The sequence below is a fragment of the Mytilus californianus genome, unplaced genomic scaffold, assembly GCF_021869535.1.
Source record: "Mytilus californianus isolate M0D057914Y unplaced genomic scaffold, xbMytCali1.0.p SCAF_4, whole genome shotgun sequence".
NCBI lineage: Eukaryota > Metazoa > Mollusca > Bivalvia > Mytilida > Mytilidae > Mytilus > Mytilus californianus.
Genome location: NW_026262690.1, coordinates 65,492,530 through 65,511,582, shown reverse-complemented (window position 1 = coordinate 65,511,582; position 19,053 = coordinate 65,492,530).

The following is a 19,053-nucleotide window of genomic DNA, read 5'->3' as shown; positions in this document are numbered from 1 at the left end:
CTGATAAACTTAAAGAAGCTCAAGTGACCCCCCTTCATAAAAAGAGTGACCCATTATTAAAAACAAACTATAGACCAGTTAGTGTCTTACCCATATTTTCTAAAATCTTTGAAAAAATATATGAAATTCAACTAACTGAATACTTTGATAAAATATTTAATCCTTTTTTGTGTGCTTTTAGACGTGGACATGGATGTCAGACCACACTTCTCAGAGTGTTAGAAGATTGGCGTGAAGCTCTTGATAAAAACCAGTACATTGCAGCAGTATTAATGGATCTTTCTAAGGCTTTTGACTGCCTGCCTCACAATATCTTGCTAGATAAATTATCAGCATATGGTGTATCCCCCCATGCATTTGCTCGTTTAAAGTCCTATTTATCTAATCGTAAGCAACAAATTAAAGTCAACAATGTTCTGAGTGGTTGGGCTGACATCCATAAAGGCGTACCACAGGGTTTTATACTAGGGCCATTGTTGTTTAACATATTTATAAATGATATTTTTTTGTTAAAAATGGTAGTTTATATAACTATGCAGATGACAATACTTTGTCTTTCTGTACTCCAGATTTTGATTTATTAATTTCAACTTTGGAATCTGAGTCAAAAATACTTATTGAGTGGTTCCAGGTGAATAAAATGCAAGCAAATCCCGACAAGTTTCAAGTTTTGGCTGTTGGCAAAAAGACCTTTGAACAAAACCCATCTATACATATTCAAAACTGGAACCTTACATGTGAAAAAACAGTAAAATTATTAGGCATTGAAATTGACTATCAGTTAAATTTTGATGTTCATATCAGCTCAATCTGTAGGAGGGCATCACAGCAATTAAATATTTTAAAACGTTTGGGCTCAGTTTTAAATAGACTTAGTAAACTTACTATTTTTCATACCTTTATTCTTAGTAATTTAAATTTTTATACGACCGCAAAAAAATTTTGTGGTCGTATATTGGTATGACGTTGGCGTCTCCGGCGTCGATGTCGTCGTCCGAGGACACATTGGTTTTCGCACTCTAACTTTAGTTTAAGTGAATGGATCTTTTTGAAATTTGACCATAAGGTTAAATACCACAAAAGGAAGGTTGGGATTGATTTTGGGGGTTATGGTACCAACAGTTAAGGAATTAGGGGCCAAAAAGGGGCCAAAAAGGGGCCAAAAATAAGCATTTTCTAGTTTCCAGACAATAACTGTGCAACGGTGTATGGATCTCTCTGAAATTATACTACAAGTTTCCATACCACAAAAGGATGGTTAGGATTTGCTTTGGGGGGTTATGGCTCAAACCGTTTAGGAATTAGGGGCAAAAAAGGGGGAAAAACAAGGTTGTCCTGGTTAATGGACAAATACTTTAGTACAAAACATAATTTAAAGCAGTGTAAGGGAGATAAATCAAATACATCATTGAATTTATCTCCCTTACACTGCTTTTAAATTATGTATAAAGTAATGGTTAATGAACAATAAAGATAATTTAAAACAGTGTAAGGGAGGTAATCCAAATACAATGTTTTGGTTACTTCCCTTACACTGCTTTTAAATTATGTTTAAAGAAATGCATATTTATATAGGAAGACCAGTAAAAATATCTGCAAATGTTGCATCTTTTTTTTTTACAAAAAAATCCATATGAAAGATTTGACACTATATTTTTAATTCTATTATAAAATAGATTAAGTTAGCACTATGGTAAATTTAAATGGGTAATTATGGTTGCCAACTCCATTGGAAATTTGAATTGAGATTATGACCATATCTTGAGGGAAAGAATTTTTTTGGGGAAAAAAGGTGGGGGGGGGGGATAAAAAGAAATTGTGGGGGGTCAATTTTTTCTCATTTCAGATTTCAGAAATTAAAAAGAATTATTCTTCAAATATTATTTTTTTTTCAAATTTCAAATATTGAAAAATATCAAGAAGTAATCTTTAATTGCACAGTATGGCGCATTAAATTTGTAAAATCTTTGATCACATTTATTTATTTGTTATGCCGAATCTAACAGTGTATTTAGATTTTTAATTTTGGGTCCAGTTTTCAAATTGGTCTACATTAAGGTCCAAAGGGTCCAAAATTAAACTTTGTTTGATTTTAGCAAAAATTGATTATATGAGGTTCTTTGATATGCTGAATCTAAACATGTATTTAGATTTTTGATTTTTGGCCCAGTTTTCAAGTTGGTCCAAATTGGGGTCCAAAATTAAACTTTGTTTGATTTCAACAAAAATTGAACATATGGGGTTCTTTGATATGCTGAATCTAACCATGTATTTAGATTTTTTATTTGTGGACCCCGTTATCAAATTGGTTCATATTGAGGTCAAAAGGGTCCAAAATTAAACTTTGTTTGATTTCATCTAAAATTGAATTATTGGGGTTCTTTGATATTCCAAATCTAACCGTGTATTTAGATTTTTAATTTTGGGTCCTGTTTTTTAATTTGGTCTACATTAAGGTCCAAAGGGTCCAAAATCAAACTTTGTTTGATTTCAACAAAAATTCTTTGGGTTCTTTGATATGCTGAATCTAAACATGTGTTTAGATTTTTGATTATGGTCCCAGTTTTCAAGTTTGTCCAAGTTGGGGTCCAAAATTAAACTTTGTTTGATTTTAACAAAAATTGAATTCTTGGGGTTCTTTGATATGCTGAATCTAAACATATGTTTAGATTTTTGATTATGGGCCCAGTTTTCAAGTTGGTCCAAGATAGGGTCCAGTATTTAAACTTTGTTTGATTTCAACAAAAATTGAATATATGGGGTTCTTTGATATGCTGAATCTAAACATTTATTTAGATTTTTGATTATGGGCCCAGTTTTCAAGTTGGTCCAGATTGGGGTCCAAAATTAAACTTTGTTTGATTTCAACAAAAATTGAATATATGAGGTTCTTTGTCTTTGATATGCTGAATCTAACCATGTATTTAGATTTTTTATTTGTGGGCCCCGCTATCAAATTGGTTCATATTGAGGTCAAAAGGGTCCAAAATTAAACTTTGTTTGATTTCATCAAAAATTGAATTATTGGGGTTCTTTGATATTCCAAATCTAACCGTGTATTTAGATTTTTAATTTTAAGTCTCGTTTTTTAAATTGGTCTACATTAAGGTCCAAAGGGTCCAAAATTAAATTAAGTTTGATTTTAGCAAAAAATGAATTCTTTGGGTTCTTTGATATGCTGAATCTAAACATGTGTTAAGATTTTTGATTATGGGCCCAGTTTTCAAGTTTGTCCAAGTTGGGGTCCAAAATTAAACTTTTTTTGATTTCAACAAAAATTGAATATATGGGGTTCTTTGATATGCTGAATCTAAACATGTATTTAGATTTTTGATTATGGGCCCAGTTTTCAAGTTGGTCCAAATTGGGGTCCAAAATTAAACTTTTTTTGATTTCAACAAAAATTGAATATATGAGGTTCTTTGTCTTTGATATGCTGAATCTAACCATGTATTTAGATTTTTTATTTGTGGGCCACGCTATCAAATTGGTTCATATTGAGGTCAAAAGGGTCCAAAATTAAACTTTGTTTGATTTCATCAAAAATTGAATTATTGGGGTTCTTTGATATTCCAAATCTAACCGTGTATTTAGATTTTTAATTTTAAGTCCCGTTTTTTAAATTGGTCTACATTAAGGTCCAAAGGGTCAAAAATTAAATTAAGTTTGATTTTAGCAAAAAATGAATTCTTTGGGTTCTTTGATATGCTGAATCTAAACATGTGTTTAGATTTTTGATTATGGGCCCAGTTTTCAAGTTGGTCCAAGATAGGGTCCAGTATTTAAACTTTGTTTGATTTCAACAAAAAATGAATATATGGGGTTCTTTGATATGCTGAATCTAAACATGTATTTAGATTTTTGATTATGGGCCCAGTTTTCAAGTTGGTCCAAATTGGGGTCCAAAATTAAACTTTGTTTGATTTCATCAAAAATTGAATTATTGGGGTTCTTTGATATTCCAAATCTAACCGTGTATTTAGATTTTTAATTTTAAGTCTCGTTTTTTAAATTGGTCTACATTAAGGTCCAAAGGGTCCAAAATTAAACTGAGTTTGATTTTAGCAAAAATTCTTGGGGTTCTTTGATATGCTGAATCTAACCATGAATTTAGATTTTTTATTTGTGGGCCCCACTATCAAATTGGTTCATATTGAGGTCAAAAGGGTCCAAAATTAAACTTTGTTTGATTTCATCAAAAATTGAATTATTGGGGTTCTTTGATATTCTAAATCTAACCGTGTATTTAGATTTTTAATTTAAAGTCCCGTTTTTTTAAATTGGTCTACATTAAGGTCCAAAGGGTCCAAAATTAAACTTAGTTTGATTTTAGCAAAAATTGAATTGTTGGGGTTCTTTGATATGCTGAATCTAAAAATGTGTTTAGATTTTTGATTATGGGCCCAGTTTTCAAGTTTGTCCAAGTTGGGGTCCAAAATAAAACTTTGTTTGATTTTAACAAAAATTGAATATATGGGGTTCTTTGATATGCTGAATCTAACCATGTATTTTGATTTTGGACATTGGACCATAATAGGTAAATTAAAAAAAATCAAGTTCTTAGACCACATTCTTTCTGTGTCAGAAACCTATGCTGTGTCAAATATTTAATAACAATCCAAATTCAGAGCTGTATCAAGCTTGAATGTTGTGTCCATACTTGCCCCAACTGTTCAGGGTTCGACCTTTGCGGTCTTATCAAGCTGCGCCCCAGCGAAGCATTTTATTGTCCTTTGGCATGGCATTTTTGCACTGAGAAAAATTCCAAAAAATTAGAAAAGGTGCAGGAAAGAGCACTCCGTTTTGTATATGAGGATTTTACCAGTCCCTACGAGGACCTCTTACTTAAAGCTAAGGTGCCCTCCTTGCAGATCAGACGCATTAGAACAATGGCTGTAGAAACTTTTAAGATTTTAAATAATATAGGTCCTGTGTGCTTACAAAATTTGGTGAGTGTCAAAAAATCTAAGTATTCTTTCAGGTATGTAAATATTCTGGATGTTCCACAGGTAAAGTCAACCCGTAACGGTAAAAAATCTTTCGAATTTGCTGCCGCTACTTTATGGAACAGCCTTCCAAACCATTTCAGGACTGAAAATAGTTTTTCACATTTTAAAAGTCTTGTTCAGTCCTGGAATGGTTTGGAATGTCGCTGTTCTGCTTGCAGATAATTCTTGAGATGTTTATTATTTATGTTGCTTTTGGTTGCTCTGGTCTAGCATGTTTTATTTCATTTTAAATTTGTTGCTAAATTTTTATACGACTGCAAAAAAATTTTGAGGTCGTATATTGGTATGACGTTGGCGTCGTCGTTGTCGTCGTCGTCGTCGTCCGGCGTCGTCGTCCGAATACACAATGGTTTTCGCACTCTAACTTTAGTTTAAGTGAATGGATCTCTATGAAATTTTACCATAAGGTTCAATACCACAATAGGAAGGTGGGGATTGATTTTGGGGGTTATGGTACCAACAGTTAAGGAATTAGGGGCCAAAAAGGGGCCGAAAATAAGCATTTTTGTAACTTCCAGACATAACTTGTGTGTTAGCATATGGATCTCTTTGACATTGTACCACAAGATTCCATATCACAAAGGGTCAATGCTGGGATTGATTTTGGGGTTAATTGCCTCAAAATTTTAGGAATAAGGGGCCAAAAGGGGGCAAAAAACAAGCATTTTTCTAGTTTCATGACAATAACTTGTGTGTAAGTGTATGGATCTTTCTGAAATTTTACTACAAGGTTCCATTTCACAAAGGGAAAGCTGGAATTGAGTGTTGTGGTAATTGCCGAAAACGTTTAGTAATAAGGGGCCTAAAAAGGGGTTTAAAATAAGCATTTTTTAGTTTCTAGACAATAACTTGTGTTCAAGTGTATGGATCTCTCTAAAATTGTATTACAAGGTACCATACCACAAAGGCAAGGCTGTTATTGAGCTTGGTTTGGGGGGAAAGGGGGGTGGGGGTGATGAATCATAAGGGGGGCGGGGGTCAAAAAAGGGGTAATTTTTTTTTTTCCTTTTTTTTTTGTTTAAAATTTACATTTTAAGTTAGTTATTTTTTATCACGAAGAGAAAGTAGGAATTGAGTTTTGGGGTTAATTGCTCAAACATTTATGAATAAGGGGCCAAATATTGGTCGAAAATAAGGATTTTTTTAGTTTGCAACAAAAACTTGTGTTCAAGTGTATGGATCTCTGTGAAATTGTATTGCAATGTACCATACCAAAAATTGAAGGTTGTGATTGAGGTGGGGGATGATGAATCAAAAGGGGGTTGAAAAAATGTGTGGGGGGTAGGATTTTTTTTTTTCCTTTTTTTTTCTTTAAAATTTTCCATTTAAAGATGGTTGTTTCAGATTTATATATGAAAGAAAATAATAATGATACGGTTATATATCATGAGGAATTGAAATTTAAAATTATGTATATTGGAAATTTAGGTTACATTGGAAAGTAATAATTGGCTTTGGGGGGGGGGGGGGGGGGGGGGTGGGGGGTGGGGGTGGTGGTGGTTATGGCTCTAATGTTTAAGGAATAAGGGGAAAAAAGGTTAAAAAACAAGGGTTTCCATTTTAATAGACAAATAATTGAGTAAAGAACATTATTTAAAAGCAGTGTAAGGTTGGTAATTCAAACTCATTTAAATATCTCATCTACACTGCTTTTAAAATATGTAAATTGGAAATTTGCCAATAACTTTATTGTTAATAAATGCATTGGAAATTTGCCAACAATTTTAGTGTAATAAACTTCATTGGAAATTTGCCAATATAAAATTTTGCTGATGAAGGTTTTTTGTTTACCTTTAGCCTTGACTATGAAGTCATTTTCTATTTTTATAGCCTTATGATGTAGTTGAATTATTTAATACTTTTATGATGTGTTTAAATGGGGTTTTATCATGTTTATGGCTGCAAAATTATTGTTTTAGTATAATAAACTCCATTTAAAATTTGCCAATAAAAAAAATTTTTGTTTATTTTTAGCTATGATTATGATGTCATTTTCTATTTTACTTTTATGGTTGCAAAGAAATTTTTATTTTTAGATATTACTGTTAAATGATGCTGATTAAGGTTTTTGCTATGTTTAGCCATGACTATGATGTCATTTTCTATTTTAATATCTGTTATGATGTATTTAAATGGGCTTTTATGGTTACAAAGGAATTTTATTTTTAGATATTACTATAAAATGTTGCTGATGCTGATTAAGGATTTTGTTTATTTTCAGCCATGACTATGATGTCATTTTCTATTTTAATACCTTTATGATGTAATTTCCATTTTTAGATATTACTGTTAAATGATGCTGATTAAGGGTTTTTTGCTATGTTCAGCCATGACTATGATGTCATTTTCTATTTTAATATCTTTATGATGTATTTAAATGGGCTTTTATGGTTACAAAGGAATTTTATTTTTAGATATTACTTTAAATGTTGCTGATTAAGGATTTTTGTTTATTTTTAGCCATGACTATGATGTCACTTTCTATTTTAATACCTTTATGATGTATTTAAATGGGCTCCCATGTATTTAGATTTTTGATTATTTATACATGTTACCAAATTGGTCCACATTGAACAAAAACGGTCCAAATTTCAACTTTATTACATTACATCAAACATTGAATTCTACATATTCTTTGATATATTGAAATTAACAAACAATTTAGTTTATGGATATTCCACCATAATAGGTAAATTAAATTTTTTCCAGTTCTTACACCACATTCATCCTGTGTCAGAAACCTATGCTGTGTCAAATATTTAATGACAATCCAAAGTCATAGCTGTATCAAGCTTGAATTTTGTGTCCATACTTGCCCCAACTGTTCAGGGTTCGACCTCTGCGGTTGTATCAAGCTGCGCCCCAGCGAAGCATTTTATTATTGCATGCTATGTAAGTGAGATTTAACTTCGTATAACAGGTTGTTTTATATGTCAAATTAGACTGTTTTTATGTTATGTATGTGTTTTTATACGACCGCAAAAAAATTTTGTGGTCGTATATTGGTATGACGTTGTCGTCGTCGTCGTCGTCGTCGTCGTCGTCGTCGTCGTCGTCGTCGTCGTCGTCGTCGTCGTCCGGCGTCGTCGTCCGAATACATATTGGTTTTCGCACTCTAACTTTAGTTTAAGTCAATGGATCTTTTTGAAATTTGACCATAAGGTTAAATACCACAAAAGGAAGGTTGGGATTGATTTTGGGGGTTATGGTACCAACAGTTAAGGAATTAGGGGCCAAAAAGGGGCCAAAAATGAGCATTTTCTAGTTTCCAGACAATAACTGTGGAACGGTGTATGGATCTCTCTGAAATTATACTACAAGTTTCCATACCACAAAGGGATGGTTAGGATTTGCTTTGGGGGTTATGGCTCAAATTGTTTAGGAATTAGGGGCAAAAAAGGGGGGAAAACAAGGTTGTCCTGGTTAATGGACAAATACTTTAGTACAAAACATAATTTAAAGCAGTGTAAGGGAGATAAATCAAATACATCATTGAAATTATCTCCCTTACACTGCTTTTAAATTATGTATAAAGTAATGGTTAATGAACAATAAAGATAATCTAAAACAGTGTAAGGGAGGTAATCCAAATACAACGTTTTGGTTACTTCCCTTACACTGCTTTTAAATTATGTTTAAAGAAATGCATATTTATAAAGGAAGACCAGTAAAAATATCTGCAAATGTTTTCATCTTTTTTTTTTACAAAAAAATCCATATGAAAGATTTGACACTATATTTTTATTAATTCTATTATAAAATAGATTAAGTTAGCACTATGGTAAATTTAAATGGGTAATTATGGTTGCCAACTCCATTGGAAATTTGAATTGAGATTATGACCATATCTTGAGGGAAAGAATTTTTTTGGGGGAAAAAGGGGGGGGGGGGGGGGAGATAAAAAGAAATTGTGGGGGGCCAATTTTTTCTCATTTCAGATTTCAGAAATTAAAAAGAATTATTCTTCAAATATTATTTTTTTTTCAAATTTCAAATATTGAAAAATTTCAAGAAGTAATCTTTAATTGCACAGTATGGCGCATTAGATTTGTAAAATCTTTGATCACATTTATTTATTTGTTATGCCGAATCTAACAGTGTATTTAGATTTTTAATTTTGGGTCCAGTTTTCAAATTGGTCTACATTAATGTCCAAAGGGTCCAAAATTAAACTTTGTTTGATTTTAGCAAAAATTGAATATATGAGGTTCTTTGATATGCTGAATCTAAACATGTATTAAGATTTTTGATTTTTGGCCCAGTTTTCAAGTTGGTCCAAATTGGGGTCCAAAATTAAACTTTGTTTGATTTCAACAAAAATTGAATATATGGGGTTCTTTGATATGCTGAATCTAACCATGTATTTAGATTTTTTATTTGTGGACCCCGTTATCTAATTGGTTCATATTGAGGTCAAAAGGGTCCAAAATTAAACTTTGTTTGATTTCATCTAAAATTGAATTATTGGGGTTCTTTGATATTCCAAATCTAACCGTGTATTTAGATTTTTAATTTTGGGTCCTGTTTTTTAAATTGGTCTACATTGAGGTCCAAAGGGTCCAAAATTAAACTTAGTTTGATTTTGACAAAAATTGAATTCTTGGGGTTCTTTGATTTGCTGAATCTAAACATGTGTTTAGATTTTTGATTATGGGCCCAGTTTTCAAGTTGGTCCAAGATAGGGTCCAGTATTTAAACTTTGTTTGATTTCAACAAAAATTGAATATATGGGGTTCTTTGATATGCTGAATCTAAACATGTATTTAGATTTTTGATTATGGGCCCAGTTTTCAAGTTGGTCCAAATTGGGGTCCAAAATTAAACTTTGTTTGATTTCAACAAAAATTGAATATATGAGGTTCTTTGATATGCTGAATCTAACCATGTATTTAGATTTTTTATTTGTAGGCCCCGCTATCAAATTGGTTCATATTGAGGTCAAAAGGGTCCAAAATTAAACTTTGTTTGATTTCATCGAAAATTGAATTATTGGGGTTCTTTGATATGCCAAATCTAACCGTATTTTTAATTTGGGTCCTGTTTTTTAAATTGGTCTTCATTGAGGTCCAAAGGGTCCAAAATTAAACTTAGTTTGATTTTAACAAAAATTGAATTCTTGGGGTTCTTTGATATGCTGAATCTAAACATGTGTTTAGATTTTTGATAATGGGCCCAGTTTTCAAGTTGGTCCAAGTTGGGGTCCAAAATTAAACTTTTTTTGATTTCAACAAAAATTGAATATATGGGGTTCTTTGATATGCTGAATCTAACCATGAATTTAGATTTTTTATTTGTGGGCCCCGCTATCAAATTGGTTCATATTGAGGTCAAAAGGGTCCAAAATTAAACTTTGTTTGATTTCATCAAAAATTGAATTATTGGGGTTCTTTGATATTCCAAATCTAACCGTGTATTTAGATTTTTAATTTTAAGTCCCGTTTTTTAAATTGGACTACATTAAGGTCCAAAGGGTCCAAAATTAAACTTAGTTTGATTTTAGCAAAAATTGAATTCTTGGGGTTCTTTGATATGCTGAATCTAAACATGTGTTTAGATTTTTGATTATGGGCCCAGTTTTCAAGTTTGTCCAAGTTGGGGTCCAAAATTAAACTTTGTTTGATTTTAACAAAAATTGAATATATGGGGTTCTTTGATATGCTGAATTTAACCATGTATTTTGATTTTGGACATTGGACCATAATAGGTAAATTAAAAAAATTCAAGTTCTTAGACCACATTCTTTCTGTGTCAGAAACCTATGCTGTGTCAAATATTTAATAACAATCCAAATTCAGAGCTGTATCAAGCTTGAATGTTGTGTCCATACTTGCCCCAACTGTTCAGGGTTCGACCTCTGCGGTCGTATCAAGCTGCGCCCCAGCGAAGCATTTTATTATATTCGGTCAAAAGCTGCTTATAGCTTGTGTTGTGTCTTTTAACTTGTGCCGAATCAAAAAAAAAAAAAAAAAAAGTTTTCTTATCTTAAAAGTAAATATTTTTCCATATTTTTTTTAGTTGTCTTTTAGAGATGTCCGATTTGTCTCTAAATCTGATAAATATATGCGTTTTTAAATGGGTCTGACCATTTTTTTTTTAACTGATTGGAGTCGATTTGTTTCAAAGTGGTGTGAGTTATTTTTAACTAAGTCTGAGTTGTCTTTGTTATGAGTTGTCCTGATTCTGATTTTTTAGCCCCTACAAGGATTTAGATATAAGAAGATGTGGTAGAAGTGCCAATGAGACAACTTTCCATCCAATTCAAAATTTATAAAAGTAAACCATTATAGGTCACAGTACGGTCTTCAACACGGAGCCTTGGCTCACACCGAACAGTAAGCTATAAAGGGCCCCAAAAATTACTAGTGTAAAACCATTCAAACGGGAAAACCAACGGTCTAATCTATATAAAAAACGAGAAACACTTATGAACCACATCAACAAACGACAACTACTGAACATCAGATTCCTGACTTAGGACAGGTGCAAACAAATGCAGCGGGTTTAAACGCTGTATAGATAGGTTTTGATTGACGTAATTTGAGTTTATTTCTCTTGGCCGCCATTTTTAACATTTTAGATGATTTTATGCTAAAAAATTATATATATTTTCCAATCAAAGAGGGTGTATGCCCTCTACCTCCCAGTGGCCCCTCCCTGAATCTGCCAATGATAAACATGCACATATTGTCAAAATTTTAAGCTTAATTTTTTTGCCTTTCCAATAAAAAGTTATTACTTTTGGTTTAAATACCATGCATGTACATACGACAAGTAATCTTCTGTTACTCTGATTTTTTGTTGAAAAACTACTTGTACATGAAGATGATGATGATGGATGGCTGTTTGATGTCCAGCAGCAAATTAATATACATATTCAGGACAAGAACATGTTAATGTACATTGTAATATGAATAAAAACCCTGCTTTGTACGAGACTGACAAGCTGAGCTGGATTTTTTTAAAGTGCTAGTTCACAAGGTAACAGTCTGCAGAAAGACATGACGCCTTACCGGACACATTATTCTGACTCCGAGCCAACCAGTCATTGCTCTTACTCCTTAATGCCACATGCTTAGCGGAGAAGCAGCAAATACTAGTTTTAAAGTCTTTTGGTTTGAACCCAGGACCTTGATTCCTCTGGGTTCGAACACACTACCACGAGACCACCGAGGCTATTGTGTACATGAAGAAGAAAAAGAAGGACACATTGTAACTCACAGGGCAGGATCAAATAAAGATCAGGTGCTTGTTTATTTTGCCATTTTCTGTATCGATGTAAAAAATGATTCTCAAAATCCAAAACAGAAAAAAATAAATCTTTAAATCCCAAACAGAAAAAATTTGAATCTTAAAATCCCAAAAAGTTTCTAAAACAAAAAATAAATTTATAATGCTATAATATACATGTATATATGTATTAGGTCCTGCAATGGCTTTAAAAATTCTAGGCTTGTCTGTACTCAGTAGAAAGATTGTTAAGTTAAAAAAGGATTAGAGATGGACTATATCAATGCTAAAACAAATGTTTATTTTATCACTTGTTCAAGTATTATTTCTACATTTCCTAAATTTTTTACATTTAATTAAAATTTTAATTTTTGTACAATATGATTTCAGGGTACAGTAGTATGAAAACAATAAGATTGAGGAGTTGACTGATTCTACCCACAAAAATAATTCTTATACAGGTTAAAACGATTATATACATATTGTTTTAATCTCTGACACTAAATCAAACATGCCTAAAAAAATCATCATTATGTCTTTTGTAAAGTGTTACGCAGAACCCCATGTCTTGGGCACAATTGTTGCTTTCAGTTTAAAAGTGTAATGTTGACTGTCATGAACATGATAAACAAAGTCCATTTATCAATAAAATACAGAAACAAATTTCTAGATCAAACTTTTTTCTTCAAATGCTACAATGTATTTCTTGATCTTTCCAAGTTTCTTTCTAAGTTTCATAACAGACCATGAATACTTATCAAAGTTATCAATGTCTTAAAATTTTAATCCCAACTGTATTTATATGTTAATTGCAAGAAACCAAGTTGGTCAGTCAGTAAAATACTGAAAAATGAACAAAATAGATAATTTCAAAATTTTGCTTCATACATTTAATATCTCTTAATCATAAAAAAATCTTCTGCTCAAGTTTCTTAAAATTCAAAGAATGTTTTACAAAATTATTGATGTATAAAAAAACTTTAGCATCAAGCTTTATCTTAATGTTAACTGTAAAAAAATGAAGCCCATTTATGTGTAAATTATGGAAAATTTAAGAAAAAAAATATTTTCAAAATTTTGCTCGCAACATTATTTCTCAATCATACAAAAGCTTTTGTTCAAGTTTTGTAAAATTCATAAAGATTTGACAAAGTTATTGATGTGTGAATTTTTTTTAACCCTAGAGTGTATCTTAATGTTACCTGCAAAAAAGTTATTTATCATTAAAACATTATTTAAAAAAATATTGCTCTGGATACAGTCTTTTGATCTAATGAGAAAGGTAAATATGCTAGATATACTTACTGGAGGTGTGATGATTGAGATGATTGAAGCTGTTAATTTTCTCCTTGATAATATTTATGTAAGTTTCGGCAGTAAAGTTTATCGACAGTTGTAGGTATTCCTGTGGGCACCAATTGCACCCCTTTAATAGCAGACTTGTTCTTGTACAGTTATGAATCACAGTTTATGACCAAACTCGGTAAATTGCATTTAATTGATAAATTCAACAACACTTACTGTTATCTTGATGATATTTTTTCATAAATAATCAAGAATTTTCTAAATATACTGCCAATTTACCCAAAGGAACTTACTTTAAATAAATCAAATATGAACGGTAATAACTGTCCTTTCCTAGATTTAGATATTTCAGTTTTACACAGGAAACTCTACACTAAAATTTATGACAAAAGGGATGATTTTTTGTACCCTATTGTTAATTTTCCTTTTTTGAACGGTGATGTTCCTTTGGCATCATCTTACTGTGTTTATATATCACAACTCGTTTGCTATGCCCGTGTCTGTTGTGACGTTTTGGATTTCAATGAACGTAATCTATACATGTATTACTGGTAAATTATTAAGTCAGGGATTTCGTTACCACAAATTACTTAAAACTTTTACTAAATTCTTCCATAGGTATAAAGATTTGGTTTTGAAGTTTGATTGTACCTGTAGAAAACTTTTTATGCCCCGCTGTAGCGGAGGGGGCATTAAGTTTTACCCTTGTCCGTCCCAAACTTTGTTTCCGTTCTCTAACTTTAGTTTGCCTCAACCAAATGTTATGAAACTTATACACAATGCTTATTACCACAAAACACAGAGTTTGAATTTTGGTGGCGTCACTTTAACCGTTCTAGAGTTATGCCCCTGCTGAATTTTTCGTTTCCGTTCTTTAACTTCAGTTTGCCTCAACCAAATGTTATGAAACTTATACACAATGCTTATTACCACAAAATACAGATTAAATTTGAATTTTGGTGGTGTCACTTTAACCGTTCTAGAGTTATGCCCCTTTACAAATTGGAAAAATTGCTGAATTTTTCGTTTCCGTTCTCTAACTTTTGTTTGCCTCAACCAAATGTTATGAAACTTATACACAATGCTTATTACCACAAAATACATGAGTTAAGCCTTTTTCAACTGATTTTTATAGTTTGTTCTTATGTTGTACTGTTACAACACTGTCCCAGGTTAGGGGAGGGTTGGTGCCTTCAAACTAGTTTAACCCCGCCACATTCTCTATGTGCCTGTCAGAAGTCAGGTTCCTGTAATTAAGTGGTTGTAGTTTGTTGCTGTGTAACATGTTTGTTTTTCGTTCATTATATTTTACATAAATTAGGCCGTTAGTTTTCTTGTTTGAATTGTTTTACATTAATTTTGTCATTTCAGGGCCTTTTATAGCTGACTATGCGGTATGGGCTTTGCTCATTGTTGAAGGCCGTACAGTGACCTGTGTCATTTGGTCTCTTGTGGAGTGTTGTCTCATTGGCAATCATACCACATCTTCTTTTTATATATTGATCATAATGAAACATCTGTCCAAGTTTCGTAAAATTCCATGAAGATTTGACAAAGATATTGATGTCTAAAAAACTTAAAGCATAGACTTAACTTAAATGTTGACACCGCAAACAATATTGAATGTCAATGAATATAGGATCTCTATGTCTGGCTTCTGTGAAAAATTTTGCAGGCTCAACAAAAATCATAGCAATGTATACACGTTTGTCTGACAGCGTGAATCTGACCATGAAGTCATTTACATTGATCAACATAAAGTTTCGTGATTACGTCCATTTCTCAAATATTATAAGCAGTAGGTCAACAAAATTTGGTGTGAAGAATAACTGAAAGGTGTACATGTCCATTTGACAGGATTCGTCAGACCACAACCTCATTTTCATAGTTTATTTGTCCAAGTAATATTTTTGTTGTTCAAGGTCAAATTCTCAAATACAATAAGAGAAAGGCCAACTTTTGGTGTATATATAATGATTGTTAGGTGCACATGGTGGTCTGGTAAGGCACGTCTGACCATGACCCCATTTTCATGATTTAGTGAAAAACAGTAAGTTTTTTTATCTGGTCTGTTTCTCAGATACATTAACAAAAGGCAAACTATATTGGTGTATATAATCATTGCTAGGTGGAGGTGTCCATTTTGCAAGGGTAATCAGACTTTAGTGTTTGTCGTTTGTTGCTGTGTAACATGTTTTTTTTTTGTTCATTATTTTGTACATAAATTAGGCTGTTAGTTTTCTCATTTGAATTGTTTTACATTTGTCATTTTGGGGCCTTTTATAGCTGACTATGTGGTATGGGCTTTGCTCATTGTTGAAGGCCGTACGGTGACCTATAGTTATTAATTTCTGTGTCATTTGGTCTCTTGTGGAGAGTTGTCTAATTGGCAATTATACCACATCATCTTATTTTTATATTTAACCTCATTTTCATGGTTTATTAGTCTATGTTAAGATTTTGTGATACAATGTATTTGTCTGTTTCTCAGATACTTAGGCAATTTTTACCTTGACCTCATTTTCATGGATCATTGATAATGTTAATTTAATGTGATACTTATAACAAGACCTTTATTGTAAAGATATCACAATAATACATGTTGGTTAGGAATTGCAAGAACTGGCAAAACAATAAAAACAATACTGTATCAAAGATTGCTGGCAGTTACTGAATGCAAGAATACATTAAAATTTTGTGTTTGGGAACTTATGTGTAATCCATGAAATAATTTTCAGTTGTGGTTTGAAATTCAGTAAATTTTTTATTCACTCACAGAATTAAGATCTTTTTATTCGAATCCAGGGGAAAGTTTTCCAATCATTGTTTGAAATTGGTATTTAAAGTTTGATTAAGTGATAAAGTTTAAAGTATTTTGATAAGAAGCATATCAACATGGAGCTAAATTAATTCATTAGAGATTTTAACAACAATTTTAAGTCAAAAGCACCTAGTGGCCATATTTGCATGGTCCAGTAAACATCATTGATGTGTCTGTTCAGTTTAATGATACTATAGAGTCTGCACCTCAGGGTGTATGAATTTTCAACACCGGTGTAAAATTCTGTACATCCCTGATTCCACCAAGATAACTTATATAATTACCCACTAAGATTTTTCAGTCATATGGTTATCAACTGTCATTGGGTCTGAATATTTACATAAAAATGTATTTTATTTGGAGTATAAATTATTTTTATATCCACCTCAGCTTTTGGCATGGATAAATATTATATTCTATGTTTGATAAATTCTTTCGGTCTCTTAATCAAAATTTGTCATTTATGCAATTTTATATATATCAGCATTTTTTGGCCAATTCCATGAAAATGTTCAGCGATAAACATGTATGGAAATAGTCCTGATCTGTAATTGTTTATTGTGACAAAAGTCAGGTAGCATGATATATGATATGAAAACTTGAGAATTTTACCATGTGCAATTTACATTAAGCAAATACATTATTCTATGTGACTATATCTGGAATAAACTGTTCTATTTTTAGCTGCATTAATGTTGATAACACATTGATTATCTATCATTCTAACCTGATGTGGTCAATTTAGTATCCTTATTTAGAAATAAATGTTTATACTTCTGTAAGCATGGTGTGATTTAGATTAAATTATCTTTGTGGAATAACTTTTTCTTAAGGTTAAAGATACATTAATATAGTGTTTTAAAGCTTGGCAATATATCAAATGGTTTTTTTATAAATATTCTAGATTACTGGTATATGTATTGAACTTGATCTAGATTTTCTCTTAAGACAGGTCTGTCAAACATGTTTGCAACCATTTATTTCATTCTCTATATGGAATTATCACTGAGAAAAAAAATCTCGTTTAAAATGTGCCAAATGCACTTTCCAATTTTTGGTAAAAAAATGGTTAATATATCCAAGTTTCCCAGTTCTGTACCATATTTTTGAGATTATTAACCATTCTTATAATTATTATGTAATGAGGATAATGAACGATTTTTATGATGAATAAAGCATATGCATATATACATATATATATATATCAAATTATCAAGTGTTGAATATAATATATCTGAATGTATTTCAGATTTACACTGGTTACAAGAATTTCTAGTACCATATTCACAGAGACGATGTTTCATGATATTCCAAGTTGCTTGCAAGACATTTGACTAATTTCTCTTCATCTATTCATCACCATGATTAAAGAAGTATTTTTTTGGTGAGTATATCTCCATAAGTGACCTGAAAACTCAGTTTTAAGTATATTCTTTTTCAAGAACAGCAGAAACCTATATTAAAAATATTTATCCCAGGTTTTAGAAAGTGTAATGCCTTAATACATAAAAGGGTAAAGATTATTATAACTATTATAGATAGAGATTCAGATACAATAAGAAACATCAGACCAAAACAACAAGAATGACCAAAAATATGTCAACATTGCTGTAATTGTCAATTGACCCCTTTTTGAAGTCATTGTTCTTGAAGGATGATTTTACTTACTTTTTATACGGTCGTATATTGGTATCACGTTGTTGTCGTCGTTGTCCGAAGACAGTTGGTTTCCGGACAATAACTTTAGTATAATTTAATAGAAATCTATGAAATTTAAACAAAAGGTCTATAACCACAAAAGGAAGGTTGGGATTGATTTTGGGGGTTATGGTCCTAACAGTTTAGGAATTAGGGGCCAAAAAGGGGCCCAAATAAGCATTTTTCTAGTTTCCAGACAATAACTTGTGGAATGGTGTATGGATCTCTTTGAAATTATACCACAAGTTTCCATACCACAAAGGGATGGTTAGGATTTGCTTTGGGGGGTTATGGCTCAAACCGTTCAGGAATTAGGGACAAAAAAGGGGGGAAAACAAGGGTGTCCTGGTTAATGGACAATAACTTTAGTACAAAACATAATTTAAAGCAGTGTAAGGGAGGTAATTCAAACTTATCATTTGAATTACCTCCCTTACACTGCTTTTAAATTATGTATAAAGTAATGGTTACTGAACAATTACTTAAGACAATTTAAAAGCAGTGTCAGGGAGGTAATCCAAACACAACGTTTTGATTACCTCCCTTACACTGCTTTTAAATTATGTTTAAATAAATGCATATTTATAAAGGAAGACCAATAAAAATATCTGCAAATGTTGCATCTTTTTTTTTTTTTTTTTACAAAAAAATCCATATGAAAGATTTGACACCATAAATTCTATTATAAAATAGATTAAGTTAGCACTATGGTAAATTTAAATGGGTAATTATGGTTGCAAACTCCAATGGAAATTTGAATTGTGATTATGACCATATCTTGAGGGAAAGAGTTTTTTTGGGGGAAAGAAATTGTGGGGGGTCAATTTTTTCTCATTTCAGATTTCAGAAATTAAAAAGAAAAATTCTTCAAATATTTTTTTTGCAAAAAAAAAGTGGGGTGGGGGTGTAATATGCAACAGCATAGTGTATTGCACAAAAGCCCCAAAAAAAAGGGGGGGGGGGGGTAAATATTTTTTTTTTTGTGGGGGGGAG